The 16,997-nt window shown below is 40.0% G+C and overlaps 1 protein-coding gene across 1 annotated transcript in view; it reads right to left on the minus strand.

Moving 5' to 3' along the window:
• Positions 1-16,667, minus strand: part of FHIT (fragile histidine triad diadenosine triphosphatase) — a 1,216,856-nt gene extending 1,200,189 nt beyond the window's left edge. The window contains exon 1 of the mRNA XM_040994745.1: positions 16,612-16,667. The gene's annotated coding sequence lies outside the window, so the exon portion shown is untranslated. The remainder of the gene's footprint in view (positions 1-16,611) is intronic.
• Positions 16,668-16,997: the final 330 nt, after the last annotated feature.

Here is a 16,997-nt window from a genome sequence, read left to right on the forward strand (position 1 = left end):
TTGAACTGATTCAAAGCCAAGAGCAAGGAAACTCTCCCAGGTCTCCCATATGGGTGCAGGGTCCCAAAGCTTTGGGTCGTCCTCTACTGCTTTCCCAGGTCACAGGCAGAGAGCTGGATGGGAAGTAGAGCAGCCAGGATTAGAACCAGAACCCATCCTGGCGCATGTACGGTGAGGACTTCAGCCACTAGGCTACCATGCTGGGCCTTCCACGAAGCCTTGATAGATTACTCATCTTCTTCATGCTGTCAGGTCTGTTAAAGACCTGGTTTCTGTATTTAGGGAACATCCACTTGAATTGTATCTTGTATGCTTTCCAATACTAAAAAGAGGTTACAGTGCCCTATGAAATAAATACCATTTCCAAAAATAAGTTGAGAGGTGCGTGTTTAGCTTGGAAGTTAACTAAGATGACCGTGTCCTATATCAAAGTGCCTAGATTTGATTTCTGGCCCAGCTCTCAGTTCCAATTTCTACCAGTACAGATTCTGGAAGGCAGAAAGTGATGCCTCAAGTAGTTGGTGTTTGCTACACGCACATGAGACCTATGCTGAGTTCCCAGCTCTGCCTTAACCCAGTCCTGGCTGTGGTAAGCCTTTGGGGCGTGAAGCGACAGATGCAGCATGCACTTCTTCCTCCATCCTTACCTCTGCTTCTCAAGTTTAAAAAAAAGAAAACATGGGCCCAGCACCTTGGCCTAGCGGCTAAAGTCCTCGCCTTGAACGCACCAGGATCCCATATGGGCACCAGTTCTAATCCCAGTAGCCCCACTTCCCATCCAGCTCCCTGCTTGTGGCCTGGGAAAGCAGTCGAGGACGGCCCAAAGCCTTGGGACCCTGCACCCATGTGGGATACCCAGAAGAAGTTCCTGGATCCTGGCTTCAGATCGGCATAGCATCGACCATTGCGCTCACTTGGGGAGTGAATCATCGGACAGAAGATCTTCCTCTCGTCTCTCCTCCTCTCTGTATAATAAATAAATCTTTAAAAAAAAAAAAAAGAACAACATTGATTTGATCACAAAAAGTCCCAAAGGCTGTATTAGCTGATTTAATAGATCTGCCTTTATTTGATGAACCCAAGAACTTCAGGGCAGTGATCTCATCAACGATGTTAACAGTTATATTCCAAAAACAGACAGAGCAGGGCAACACTTACTGAGTAATTTGCTTCACCTGTCAATCATAATGAAGAGTGAAGCAAATAGTCCTGAATTCCTTGAAGTCGCCAATCTGATATGTTTTTATAAGATACATTAAATAAAACTTATTCCTACCTTTTTATTTCCATAAAAAAGTAAAATGAGGAATTTAATGGTATGGGTTGTTTTCCCTAATTCAAACAAAAGAAAAATAAATATTCCTAAAGTAATATTCTTAAGCTTGAAAAATCATCTACTGTGGACACAGCAGCCTAAATTTTTGTCAACAGAGAAAATCTGACTCAAAACTAAGTAAAATCCAGCGAATGACTAAGATTTACAATAATAGTAAAATAATTTACTTTCCTGATTCTTTCTCTCTCTTATCAACAGAGGCCATGGAAAGCAAACAGATAGTGGCAATGTTTCTATCTATTTTTATGAGAAGGATGGAAAATTTACAGTAACAATCATTCCCCTGCATTTAGAAAAGGACGCAGGCCATGTAGGAATGAGCGCTGCTGCAGGCACATGCACCCACCCAACCAAACACATTAGTGAGGGAAAAATCACCCAGAATTATGGCTGAAGAAAGCCCAGGAAGTCACCTATCAGGCACAGACTACCATAAAATTCATTTCATTCACCAACACATACTGCTTTGTTTTGCTTGTTTGTTTATTTATTTTTTAAAGAGTTATCTGTTTTTGGGCGCAACAGGATGGCCCAATTGATCGATTCTCCTCTTGCAGGTGCCGAGATCCCATGTGGGCATTGGTTCACATCCTGGCCGTTCCGTTTTTCATTCAGCAATCTACTTTTGGCCTGGGAAAGCAGTGGAGGATGGCCCAAAGCTTTCATTCTCTGCATCCATATGGGAGACCAGGAAGTGGCTCCCTGCTTCAAATCAGCTTGGTTCTGATCGTTGCAGCAATTTGAAAGGTGAATCAGCAAATGGTTCTCTCTGACTCTCCTCCTCTCTGTTAACCTGTCTTTCCAATAAAAATAAATAAATTTCTGTTTTTCCCTTTCAACTATTCATTTTATTTTTCACTGAAAAGGCAGATTCACAGAGAGAAGGAGAGACAAAGATTATCCATCTGCTGGTACTCCCCAGATGGCTACAACTGAGTCAAGCCAATCTGATGCTGGAGCTTCTTCTGGGTCTCCCAGATTGGTGCAAGGTCCAAGGCCTTGTGCCGTCCTCCACTGCCTTCCCAGGCCACAAGCAGGGAGCTGGATGGGAAGCAGAAAGCCAAAACACAAACCTATGCCAATACAGGATACCTATGCTTGAAGGTGGAGGATTAGCCAATTGAGCTCTGGTGCCGGCCCCATGGCCTGTTTATTCATTCCCTGGGTTATCTCTCTTGGCTCCAGTCAAAGACCAAAAACCTCCATCAAACTTACAAGTCCTGGAACCCTGCCATAACAAGCCCACCTGAAATTATACTCCCTTGTTCTCAATCTAATTACTATTGCTTGTTTTGACAGTTGTCCCTGTCCCTCAGGGGGAAAAAATGGTTCAGGAATAGATGTGAAGGCTAAGTTTGGAACATGAAATAAATATTCTATTGATCCTACTGCATTTTTGCTCCATAAATACATGGTCAAATCGTTGCTACTATTCATTCTGTTGGTTGTGGATACCAGTTATACTTAACCCATTTTATCATTAGTCGATGCTCAAAAAAGCATTTAATGAAGAAGAACCCTGTGAAGACATGTCTGACAGGTTACCAAAAAGTGGACGTTATGAAAAAGAAATTGCTTTCTCTACAGCATAACCAGGGACAAGCCTGGTACAACACGAATTACCTCCAGCATGGGAATATCCAATTCTGATAGATGAAGTAAATTTTAGGGGTGTTCTCTCCTCCCTGAACAATCACATTATCTTCTTCAGAAACTAAACATGATATTTCACAGTTAAAGTTTGAAATACATACATACCCGCATCAAAAAATACAATCATCCCAAAATTTCATTCACATATCCTTTTATAATTTTATAACTGACCAGTATTATATTATTAAGATAATATTTTTTAAATGAACTCAATTTTTCCAACCTACATTAAATTTTAAGGCAATTTTCCTCAGCACTGAAATACCCAATGTCACTCGTGTAAATATCTAATATCCAATATAGTCTACACATATCTAGCCAACGTCACTTACCATAATTAGAAGTAAACAAATTTAATATGATAAAAACATATTTTATCATCTCTTTCCATGTACAATATAAAATACTATAATAAACTCTTGGTTTAAATTCATATTAAGGAGTTGATCTTGTGGCAGACAGGTTAGGCCTCTGCCTATGACTTCAAGCATCCCATATGGGCATAGATTTGAGACCCAGCTGTTCCACTTCTGATCAAGCTCCCTGTTAATGCACGTGGGAAAGCAAAGTGCTTGGGTCCCTGCATCCATGTGGAAGACCCAGAAGAAACTCTTGGCTTACGACTTTGGCCTGGCCCAGCCCCAGTCTTTTGGGTTGCATGGAAAGTGAACCCACAGACTCAATTTCTCTCTCTCTCTCTCTCTCACTCCTCTGTAACTCTGCCTTTCAAATACACAAAAATAAATTTTAAAATTTATAGTAAGTATGAGCTAAATGTGTGTTGTATACATATTAAAATTTTGTGGGAATATCAAATTAAAATATAATGTACATCTTCCATCAATTTTGTGCAGTAGTCTCATATATATATGAATATGAATATATATGAAAATTCTTAACAACTCTTCTCATCCTGCCTTCTTAATGTCATTAAATGCAGGAGGAAAACCAGAAGAGACAGAACACTGGGATCTGAAAAAAATACATGTTTTTAAGATTGGCTTCTGGGAATGGGGAGAGAGATTTGAATGTCACAGATTGTAAGAAGTAAAATTATGAGAGAGTAGTCTGTGATCCACCTGATAATTATTTTTATCTGGGGTTTTTCCTAAATATATGTCACACAGGAAGCACCCTATGCTATTTGCTTGGAAGGTCTTTCCTCTAATTCTATGCAACATTTCTATTAGACATACACATCAGAGCTCACAAATTGTCCATCACAAAGAAATCACATGCTATTAACAGGGCTCTCCATTGTGGCTGACAGTGCAGAAAAAATGGCGGTCCCTGATTTCTGGAATAATAACGGGGGTTCCCAGTGAGAACAGATACACTACCTAGAGGTTATGCCAAGAACTTCTGGAGCAAGCTCCTGAATGCTAACGCTGTCTGTCATACTCACCATGACGTACCATATATTCAGACTCTGAATATACTCTCCAGTTCCTCAATTCTCTCATTATCTTCCTATTAAATTGGATGCCCAATTTATAGAAAAAGCAAGTGAGGACCCGGTGTGATAGCCTAGTGGCTAAAGTCCACGCACCTGGATCCCATATAGGCACCTGTTCTGTTCCTGACAGCCCCGCTTCCCATCCAGCTCCCTGCTTGTGGCCTGGAAAAGCAGTCGAGGACGGCCCAAAGCCTTGGGACCCTGCACCCATGTGGGAGACCAGGAAGAAGCTCTGGCTCTTGGCTTCAGATTGGCTCAGCTCTGGCCATTGTGGCCACTTAGGGAGTGAATCATCAGAGGGAAGATCTTCCTCTCTGTCTCTCCTCCTCTCTGTATACCTGGCTTTTCAATAACATAAATAAATAAATAAATAAATAAATAAATAAATAAATCTTTTTAAAAAAAGGAAAGAAAAAGTGAGTCAGACTGAATGAATTAACTATGAATGAATGAATACAGATCAGCTTTGCAAAAAGGAGCATCAGCATGCCTGAAGCATCATCCCAAATTATTCCAGCTACACCCAAGGTTGTCAAGGAACATCGAAAAAAATCCACTGATACCCTTCTGCATTTTCCGATAATTATAGGTTCATCTTTCTTGTCGTATTTGAACCAAGACTTGGTTTACTCTCCTACTCAATCTGCTTCCTTCTCAGAAACTGTACGGTCTTGGTCAACTTGTTTAATCTCTCTGAATTTCTATTCCTTCATCTGCTAAGTAATGAACAATATATGTTCTAAGAGTTTTGATAAATGTCAAATGAGATATGCTGCCACTAGACTGGAGTGAGTTGAGCTGCCACGTGGAATAACCACAGCAAACATCATAGAATTCCACTCTGAGTCCCATCACCTCTGCTTCTGTTCTAGCTTCCTGCCAATGTTATCTGGGAAGTAGTGGCTGATGCCTCAAATGCTTGGATTCTGGACAGTCACATTGGAAACCAGGATAGTGTTCCAGGCCGCTGGCTTCTGCCTGGCCTAGCATTGGCTGTTTTGGTCCTTCAGGTGTGAAACACTGATGGGACCTACAATCAATCAACCAATCTCTCTCTCTCTCTCTTTCTCCCTCTCTCTCTCTCCTCTTGCCCTTTGCTCTTCCAAGCAGAAAAATGATTAAATGATTAAATGAGAGAGTTCAAAGAAACATCCATTACATTATTGCCTGCAGTATACCACACCCAACACATTACCTACTCTTTTGGACCAGATCACAAAATTATGATAAATATCAACACAGAGATGGTTAATGCTGTTACAATGTCAGATTCACAGATTTCATTCTGCTATCTTCACATCTTACATTTACTAGTATCAAAGTTTTTCATGTTTACAGAGAGGATGGAACAGGTCAGCAGGACCCAGCGACATTAATTAGTGCAGCCTCATATGCAACCATTATATACATATATATACATATATACACACATGTGTGTATGTAATATGTATGAAATTATGTAATACATATATAATGTATATGTATATAATATATATTATATACACACATACATATACATATGTATATATATTGTGTATATGTATATGTATATATTATGTATATGTATATGTTATGTATATATTATGTATATACTATATACACATACATATACATATGTATATATACATAATATAGATGTATATATATTATGCACATATACATAATATATATGTATATTATATATATTATATGTGTGTATATATACATCTTAATTATAGTATCCTGAGTTGATACTGAAAACAATTCATTCCTCTCTTTTAAAAAGATTTATTTATTTTTATTGGAAGGTCAATATATACAGAGGAGCAAAGACAGAGAGGAAGACGTTTTGTCCAATGGTTCACTCCCCAAGCGGCCGCAATGGCCAGAGCTGAACTAATCCGAAGCCAGGAACCAGGAGTCTCTTCCAGGTCTCCCACGTGAGTGCAGGGTCCTAAGCTTTGGGCCATCCTCAACTGCTTTCCCAGACCACAAGCAGGGAGCTACTTGGGAAGCAGGGCCATCGAGATTAGAACCGGCGCCCATATGGGATCCTTGCTTGTTCAAGGCGAGGACTTTAGCCGCTAGGCTATCGTGCCAGGCGCTCATTCCCATTTTTGAAGCCCTTGAAATTTTCACTTATTTCTCCCTCTGACTCTCCTCTACTTAGAACACTCACAGAGAGAGCTTCCCTTGTATCTAAACCAGGAAGATGAGCACCTGCAGCCACAGGAGGGGAAATTGAGGATTTGATGCCTTTAATATTTTTCAGGCAGGAAATATTCGCCTAATGCCTCCACCGAGGAGATGGTAAACTGCTCTGACATTTCAGCTGTTGCCCCTCCAAGCAGATTCACACTCCCATCGGCTAACACCCTCTCTGGGCAGACATCTGCTTGTGCTTATGGTTATTCATTGTGACTGGCTATGCACAGACTACGCCTTTGGTGTTAAATCGAATGGCCCCATAAACCCCTAGCCCAAGACAGCTGGAATATACAGACACACATTAAATAAGACACAGGCAGGAAAATGACATAGCCTTTCTTGAGCTGCAGAGAGACTTTAACCCAACCTGCTAGAGTCCTGTGGATTCCCAATATGGGACGACTCAGAGCAAGCAACTCAGGTGAACAAGCTGAAATGTTTCAGGGTAAGAAATTTTCCCAGAACAGCTTGTGTGGGTATCAGTGAGCAAACACACAGCAAAGAACAAAGAATTATCTTGAACTACAAGTAGCAGCCTGCTTTTTCAGTGCCAGGGTCAGTTGCTGTCCCTCTCAGTTGAGCCTATCCATTATAACTCTACACACCTCTGTCCCAGAACACACAAAGGGAAAATCCCCCTTCCTTATCTGCGACAGCCTAAATCACCCAGCCTCGGTGGCAGAGGTGAGGGTGAGCAGTGGAAGCGAACAGATAATGACCTCAAGAGGTTGCCTCCAGCCCTCAGCAGCCATGAGAATGAACTTCTGTTAAAATAACGGGAATTTGCCTTTTCTCAAAAAGGCAGTTAGGCACAGTCACATAGTTGGAGTGAATCTAACAGCTCCAGAAAAAGCAGCACATTTCCGCTACTGACACAACTGTACTGAAAAATCAACTTGTGACTCAAGGGGAAATGAAAAAAACACAACTGGTGATTTCTAACATAGCATCCAATCTTCATTTTTGTGCTCCCTCAATTCTTAGTTCAAGTACAACCAGACTTTTTCAATCCCTGAAAGAGGAAAAGGATTAAGTAAGCAGGATGCGTTCTGAGTTTTGTGTAGCATATGTTCATAAGCTTTCCTTTTGTCAGGTTGATGGATTCATTCTGAAGTAGGGTTAAGCTGGAGCAAAGCAATTGGGCATGCTTGCATTTGCTTTATCATAAGAAGCAAGCACAAACTGCAGGGGCCACCCCAACCTGCAGGGCCACGCTGCTTCCCAGAACCCTGAGGGGGATGCTGATTATTTCCTTTACAGGAACATTCAAGCTGAGCCATGCCCCTTGCAAAACAGCAAATGAGCTTCATTCCAATTATCCTTGGGCAAGTAGTGGCCAAGGGGAGGAGAGTGATCATTATCATACAAACTTAATTTCTAACCAACTTCCACAATCAGCCTGCTCTTGTGAAAGTCAGGCAGGCATGGACTTCATGGTCAGCCTTCCAATCTATCCCAGCCCAGGGATGCAATTCAGCAGCAGAGAGACCTGCCTAACCCTCACATCTTACTTCTGCACACTGTGTCCATAAAAGAACACAGTGCAATCCTTGATGATACAGTAGAATTGTTAATATTCACACTATTGTGTTATGTGGTAAAAGCAATATGTACCATTTACTTAACAACCCTATCCACAGGAAGAACTGAAGAAAAAAAAATTACCCTGAAACCCTTGGAGTCACCTACAGGCTGTAGGTTAGAAGCAATTTGTTTGTTTGTTTTCCCCTTGACCTGTTTCCAAATATTCTAAAATGCTACTTTTGTGATATAAGTAATATAACTATAAAATGATTTTAAAAAACAGACTGGTATTTATAAAAAGTTAATTTGAAAAACAAAGAAGCACTTTCATTAAAACAATTTAACTGGCAACATTAAGCAAAAAATAACATCATCTCTCAAATTCAACCTTATTATCATCATCACTACTGCTTGAGAACCTGCTATGTGCCATGCCCTGTAAAAGGTTATTGGTATCAGACTAAATAATCTTGGTGGTAACTAAATTATTCACATCATTAGGAACATGTAGTTATTACTATTGAAGTTCTAAAAGGTCTGAAAAGTGACATTTAACAGGGGTGTTAATCCATCTGCCCGCCTTATAGTCCACCTTTCTGAAAAGTCTGTTACAATTCTGCTAGGTAGGATTAAGTAGAATTAAGCAGGCAGCCAGGCAGGTGGACCCTGCGCCCTGAGCCATAACATACTCCAACAAAGGTGGGTACATGATTTGCATCACGTCATTCAGGCTCTCCCCAAGGTATAAGAAAAAGGAGGGTAAATATTTTAGTCTCCATCCATCTGAGTTGGTTGGAAGGATCTGCAGGGATGGCCACATTGGACCAGATATATAAGATATGCAGAGAGGCCAGGTTGTAGAGGAAAGAGTAAAAGACTAATAGACCAGACACATTGATTCATTCATTTGCCCCACTCTTGTTAGTTCTTGAGGATCTACCATGTCCTGTCCCATGCCTCCAGAGGCTAACCATACAACCTACCCTCAAATCAGTCAAGGTTCCATCTTTTATAGTTTTGTCACTTTTCTTATGTCCTAAAAGCAAATCATCCATAACATAGTTGTAACGTTTAAAACTGAACACTCTTACCTCATTCATTACAGGCTAATTCTCTCTTGTTGCCATTCTTCCAGATCACAACGTTAGCATCACTGTCTCAGAAAATACTTCCTTGACACCTCTCAGCGAAAAGACCTGGTCTGCTTAAATTCGTAAACATTCCTAAACAGATCTGGACACAACTTCCAACCATATTTTTGCATTTCAGACTTATCTGTTATAATGTCTCCCTTTCTGGAGTATAAATCATCAGCAGGAGTTAAAATTTTTGTCACTCACACAAGCATATTCATGGCACATAACAGGGAATTTTTTATTCATTTTTCTTGGAAAGGCAGGTTTACAGAGAAAAGAAGGAGAGACACAAACATCTTCCACTCCCCAGGTGGCCAAAACAGCCAGAGCTAAACTGATTTGAAGCCAGCAGCTAGGAGCCTCCTCCAGGTCTCCCAAGTGGCTGCAGGGTCCCAAGGCCTAGGGTCATCCTTCACTGCTTTCCCAGGCCACAAGTCAGGAACTAGATGGGAAGTGGAACAGTTGGGTCTAACTTGCAGAGGGTAGATCTGCAAAGGAACTTCTCAGTCACCAAAATCAGATCAGCCAACACCTCACAATAAACAAACATATAAATAACCTACTGATTCTAATTCTCCAGAAAATTCTAATACAAGCCCCAATTTTATTGGAGTGTCCTCTTTCCTCAAATCTACATGGCCAAGGAAAGTGAGGTTATTCCAGTTATAGGACACATCCTGTTTAAACCGAAGACAGGTTTATAAGCCTTGAGCCCTCAGGATAGCTAGTCATGAATAAGCAATTAAAGCGTCCATCTCCACCTCTCTGCCAGGAATATCTCAGCCACCTGCAACTGTAAGAAGTCCATTTACTTCCTGAGTTGACCAGATATTTTATTTTTTCCTTAATCTAGGAAGCCATACATAGAATTGGCAAGACAGGACCCCAAGGAAGCCTGCTGCATGTTGCAACAATGGATCTTTGCTTTTATCCAGTGTCACACAAGAATACATCATCTTTTGCCAACCAATGTTGCCAGGTCCGCAAGTAGCTCCCAAAAATGAAGCAGCTATCTTAGGACAATAGAAGCAGTCAGGCTAAAAATAAAGTCAATGCATAGAGAGCTGCAAAGTAAAACAGCAGGAAAAAGGAACTTCAATGACATTTGTTGAGTCACGGAATCAATAAAATTTGGAGCTACAACACTCCTGCTCCATGAGGTCTTATAACTTGAGGTAATATATGTTTCTTAATCGAATGGGTTTTACTTTGTGGATTTTCAAATGTAAGCTGATAGAACAATTCATAAAATAATTTACAGTGCTTAGCAATCTGACAACAGCTTAGTGCCCCAAACCCTCTCCCTGCTGCACAGTGACAAGTATCGAAGGCACCCTAGTGAGTCCCCAGTTGCTTGGCACTAGGGAAAAGTTTATTTCAGTTGAATCCCACTCAGAGCCAGGATTCTGTAATGCCTTCCCATCAATCACAACATACATGGGGCTCAGTAGGTAGACAGAGAGGGTGGGAAGCTTTTTTTTTTTAATTCTCTTGTTTGTAAAATCACTATGAGTTGATTTGTTGATTTTTTGCAGCCAAAAGCATCTTCAGTAATAAATCTTTCCTCACATAATTAGTAGCAAACTTACGTGGCCTTGTCCTAGCAAAAACTCAGGAGAAAACCCAGTGCAAAGATTCATATATCTGTCCACATTGCCCTAAATGCTCAATTATGGAAATTAGGTGTCTTTTTCCCAAAATGAAATGAGACGTCAGAAAAGGGATGTGATCATCTGACACTCTCGTGACAGTCATAAAACACCACATGAACGAGGAGGTATCACCATGTCTCAGAGTTGAACTGTGGGCAACATAATTTAAAAGCATCCAATTATATCTTTTCTATCCTTCCTGAGGATACTTTTTCCTTTCTCAGGAGCTTCAGCAAAGTGCTTCCTCTTTGTTCCAGAGGCATGAGTAAATATGAGCAAAACATACTAGAATGCAATCCTATATACCCTCAAATCCAGCCTCCTTTAAGGAACTGTTTTTCCAAAAGCCTAGATTTGTTGAAGGGTTTAACACAGGCAGAAAGAATAAAGATAATGACCAATGTAGGCTGCTGTGTGCTGCTCCAAACTATTCTGATTCCTCAGATCATGTGTAGGTGGACAGCTAATATTGAGCAAGAATTGAACTTTTGGGCCAGGCATTTGGCCTAGGAAATAAGAGGCCACTGAGATTACCAACTTTCCATCGTGAAGTGCCTGGATTCCAGTCCTGGCTCCACTTCCAGCTTCCTGCTCACACATACCCTGAAAGGCAGCAGGGAGTAGCTCAAGTACTTGGATCTCAGTCACCTCTCTGGGAAACCTAGATTCAGTTCCTGGCTTGTACCTGTGGGGAGTGAACCAGCAGATGGAATAACACTTGTTTCTTTAATCTCTCTGTCTTTCAAAGAAAATAAACAGATCAATAAGAATGTTTTGAAAAAAATATGATAAAAAAAAAAACCTGAGCTTTCTTGATACTAAGAACCTGGAGGCTTTCTAGTCTTTTCAAGTAGTGAAGGCCGGCATCCTGCTTGTGAAAGAATGTCAGGGGTAGGGACAGGGTGAAATTGAATCCCCGAAACAATTCCTTAAAGCAGATGCTAGATAGCATCAGGCACTAGTCTCTGAGCCTCATTCAACTTACCGCACTGAGGGAGGGGTATGGCCAGCACTACAAGATCCTTAGACTCGTTCGAAGACTCATTCCTCTCCATTGGACAATGAGATGGCAGCCAGCACTGCCTCAAGGGTACTTAATTTAGGAGAATTCCAATGGAGCAGAAAGTAACTACTACCTGCGTGTATCCCCCAGGCTGACAAAAGCCTACTTGACCATCAGAAACATTCTCTGAAAATACGGTGGCACTGCTAACCAAACAGGAACTGAAAATGGAACAAGAAAACCAGCCCCTTATCATCCGGCCCGAGACCAACAGGCAGCTGTCCCCTATTCTTTATTCTTCTTAATCTTGATTCCTTCTTTATAATCTTCTCTTTAAAAAGAAAGTGAAAACACTTTCATTGAGCAAGGCATAAGTTCTTGAGGCTTGGCAGAATGCCACCCCCTTCCTCAACTGTTGACAGAATAAACTTTCTCTTTTCTCTATTCTCAAACCTCATCCTTACTTTAACTGGCACTAAGAACAGGGCCCAAGTTTTTGGTAACATGGGTTTTTGATGGAGATGGTGAGGGTATTTTGGGAAAATGAATTCTGGAGCCTTGAAGCCACAGTGTAAGGCTGCAGCCTTCTTTACACAGAGCAGGGCTACATGATAATACATAGAGAGAGAAATCCCTTAGGATGACCAATGTGTACCAAAGTTTGGAGGACCATTTCTGTAATATTCTGTTCTATGGCAGCACTTTTGCATTAATAACCCTAATTCAACAAGAACATGAAACACTTGGAGAATTTTCCAGCATTTGCGGGGTGGGAGGTGGGGTTGTGGATTTAACCAAGCATGCATGTATGAATGCATGATCTTAACCACACATGAAACACTCAAAACAATTTTTCAAAGTTAATCCTTTATGTAAGAACATAAACTCAATTTGCTTTTTAATTGGCATGCTAGCTCTCAAAGCACACTGTTACTACCTGGCCAAGTCCCATTTGGTATTCAATCATTTATGACTCCAAGTCCTACTAAATAAAAAAGTGAAAACTATAAAACAGACTGTTCCATAGCTGATGAACATTATTAAACATTTTTAAAACATTCAAATGGTAACAACAGATTACTTTTATTTTTCCTCTTAATAATGCCACACCCACTTACGAGAATATGTTTATCTCAATGTGCTAAGAATTAATAAAGCTTGAATTAGAAGGGAAAAGGTACCCAATTTGCACAGCACTTTAAGTGCTGACATTCCCAAAAAAAATGGAGCATTTTCAAGTCTCACATGGGATGAAAAGTGACAATGTTCTTGGAGGAAATATTCTCTAATAATACTTACCTACTTCAGAGGGTGCTGGGAAGCTCTATTAACACCAAGGGAACACTTTTAGATCTTCAAATAAAAGCACTATAGAAATGCAAAGTATTATTATTATAGTTCTGAAATAATTTCACACCTAGGGATGAGAAAACCCCAGGCCAAATTTTACAGCTTCTTTCCTGTCTGATAAACAAAAAATGCCACAAGCATGAGGAGAGGATGGAAATCAAACAGAACAAAGAGAGCAACATTTCTTTCATACGATTATACTATAGTGCTCCATATGTAATTTTAGGGAGCTCTAAAGGAGAAAACAATGAGTCCTTTGAAGGTTAAGGCTAAGAAGCAACCATACTCTCATTGCTTTTGAGGCAGATAAACTGACACCCAGCAACACAGGAAAAAGTCGCTGAAAACACTACACAGCACAGTGTCTACCAAAGCATCTGTCAAACTTCAACAATGGCCAGATCTACCATTAGCTAACCACTCGGCTAGTATGACATTTCCTAAAAGCAATACAGCAGCTGGTCTGAGAGACACTAGGAATTCTACTCAGATACAGAGACAGCCAGCAAGACAGGCAAGTGCTACTGCTGATGGTGGTAGTGGTAATAATGGTGATGATGATCATAACCACAACCATGATGATGATAATGATACCTGTGTAATGACACAAATCAGTTGGCAAAATTGGGAAGCATTGTTAGGAGAAAGTCAGAGGCTCAAGGAGCCCAAGGTAACCTAGAATGTAAGCAATGGAGAACATCAGTAGATAGATACACAGAGGATAGGGAAGAAGAACTGCTACAGTAGCACTATCAGACCAGGACTCCCACCCAGGACAAGAGAGAACCCCTTGGCTACAGATTCAGAATCTAGAGAAGGATCATACACTTAACCTAGGTTGCAGTCTTACACCTAAAATAGGTTGAGTGTAGGCACCTGAGTAGGGTCCTGGTTATAATTCCATATGACTAATTACCTCTATAGGAAATAAAGGTGCAGTTAGCAAAGGATGATACAAGGCAAAAAAGGTAGGCTTTCAAATTCCTAAAGAATGTAACCAGCATTGACTGCTAATTATTTAAGATTCTAATTCCTTAAAACTATACTAATCAGCACATGACCATACACAAAGACATTTTTCCAGGTGCCTACAAAAACTTTCACTTCAAAAAGTCTCACTTGTCATACAACATCAAACTTAACTTTTCATTTGATTCTTACAGAAAAAAAAAGAATTTTCCCTTCACCAAACAAGGTTTTCACTTTTGAAACATGATCTTCAAGAGAGTAGATTTTGAAAAATAGATAATAAATACACACAAATGCTAATGTTATTGATGATGGTGACAACAGTGACATTATTAACAAAAACAGCAAGAGCCAACATTGGTTGAGCATTCATCATGGGCAAGGATTGGTTCTAAACCCTTGACACATAATAATTTGTTTCGTCTCCTCAAAACTGTTATAAAACACACTATATTATTACCCTATTGCCATTGCACAGATAAGGAAACTAAGATCCAGAGGAAGTTAATAACTTATCCATGGCCTAACAGCTATTAAGATCCAAAATAGGACTACACACGTACCTGATTCCAGGGTACCAATTCAACAAAGGACTGTCCCTCAAAGGAGACAAAATGGACTGCACCAGGCTTAAAACACGAAGACAGATGTAAGCACCAAATCTGTATCCTTAGATTGTAAAGTTCTCAAGGTATTTGCATCATCAACTCCAATATGATCTTTAAAAGCTACCAGGTACCCATCATCAACTCCAATATGACCTTTAAAAGCTACCAGGTACCCATTTATATATATATTTTAAAGGATTTATTTATTTTCTTTGAAAAGATTGGTTCACTCCCCAAGTGGCTACAATAGCCACAGCTGAGCCAATCCAAAGCCAGGAGCCAGGAGCTTCCTCCAGGTCTCCTACACAGGTACAAGGTCCCAAGGTTTTGGACCATCCTCTGCTGCTTTTCCAGGCCACAAGCAGGGAGGGAGCTGGATGGGAAGTAGAGCAGCTGGGACATGAACTGGTGCCATATGGAATCCTGGCAGATACAAGGCAAGGATCCAGCCACTAGGCTACTGTGCCAGGTCCAGGTACCCATCCCCTTTTTTAAGATGTGGCTCAACATCCCAGAGACATGTAAGTTATATGGTTGGAAATAAGAATTATCTACTTCTTAAAGTGGAATTTTCTACACTAATATCCAATCACTACAGCAAAATTTGAAGCAAGTTGGTTTTCATGCAACAGAATATAGCTTTCCCAAAGCAGGTCCTCAAAATGGAGTTTTAACAGCTTGTATTTTAGTTACTCAATGGGGTTTTGGTCTAATTTCCTTGTGAAAATCTGCTTTACCCTCAAAATATACCTTAAAACTTGATATGTAGACTTGTCATAAAGTTAGGAATAACTTAAAATATAAGGTAAATCAAAATGGCTTTTCAAGTTTAACTAAAGTGGTCACAGTTATGATTACTGTAATAAAAACGACAAGGAAAAAACCTTAAAATTGTCAAAAACATAATTGATGATGAAAACAAACGTAAAATTATGGCATATATCACCCTGGCCACCAAAGACTCTTGATGAAACTGCAGCCTTATAATTCCCCAGAATGAATTCTCTAAATTAAAATACTTCATGCAGAACAGAAATTAAACAATGAATCAAAGAACAATGCAATACAGAGGTGTGCTTATAAATATACCTAGCAAAGAGGAAACAATTACATTTTTACATGTTAAAAACCAACTCCATTTTAATGTTTCGCAGGAGACTGAGTGGGCACTTTTTCGACTGCTTCCAGCTTGGAAGTTCATTTCCTGTAACTCACTTAGGGTCCAGAGTGACTAGGTGAAATGAAATTAGTTACACCGATAGGGTCAACTTTCTCCCTTCTACAAAACTCACTTTGCCACACAACTGCACAACTGACTTCTGTGATAAATTTCACCCAGCCCAATTGAAATGCCACTCTGCATTTTATTTTAAATGCTTTATTTGGTCAGGTGGTTTTATTTAACTATTGACCAGAAGCGGTACAAGTGCATTCTTTTTCCATGTAGCATTAATCTTAGTAAACTTAGTTCCATTGGAATGTCTTAACTGCCGGGAAGAAAGCAAAAGTCAGCAAGCACACAATTGCATTTGGCTACCCTCAGCACATCATTTTATTTCCTCTTGCTCACTGCTAACTATTGCTCAGCACTTTTGCCTGTGAGGGAGGACAAGCAGGTGGTTAAGGAAGTTGTTCTGTCAGCTATATCTTTAATCCAAGTGTTTAAATCTCTGAATAAAAGAAAAATCAATGTTGTAAAGGCAATGTTTGTCAAGGCCATGTAATAAATACACTTACCTTTACAGACTAACCTCGGTGGATTTCCCTTCTTTGTTGAGCTTCAAAGCTACAAAAGATAAAAACAAAAGACTGAGTTGTCTGCTAGTAGAAGACATGCTTTCTCTCTCTCTCTACATAGAATTTACATATGTCACAGAATGTGGTGCTACCAATTGAATCATACCCATCTGATCTAATCTATAATTAGATCCTTTGGAGTCTGAAGTCCTCAACAGAATGGGAACAGCTATAAAGATGAAAAACAAAATAAAACAACAGCATAGCAATTTGCAAGAGGAATTTATTTTCTTATTCTTTCTTTTTTTTTTTGCCATCCTTCTTAAATGCTCTATTTCTACTTTCTTGAAAAAAGACTTATTTGGCAGAGGCTATTCCAATGTTAT

The sequence above is a fragment of the Ochotona curzoniae genome, unplaced genomic scaffold (assembly GCF_017591425.1).
Source record: "Ochotona curzoniae isolate NIBS_2020 unplaced genomic scaffold, NIBS_Ocur_1.0 contig_908, whole genome shotgun sequence".
Classification (NCBI taxonomy): Eukaryota; Metazoa; Chordata; class Mammalia; order Lagomorpha; family Ochotonidae; genus Ochotona; species Ochotona curzoniae.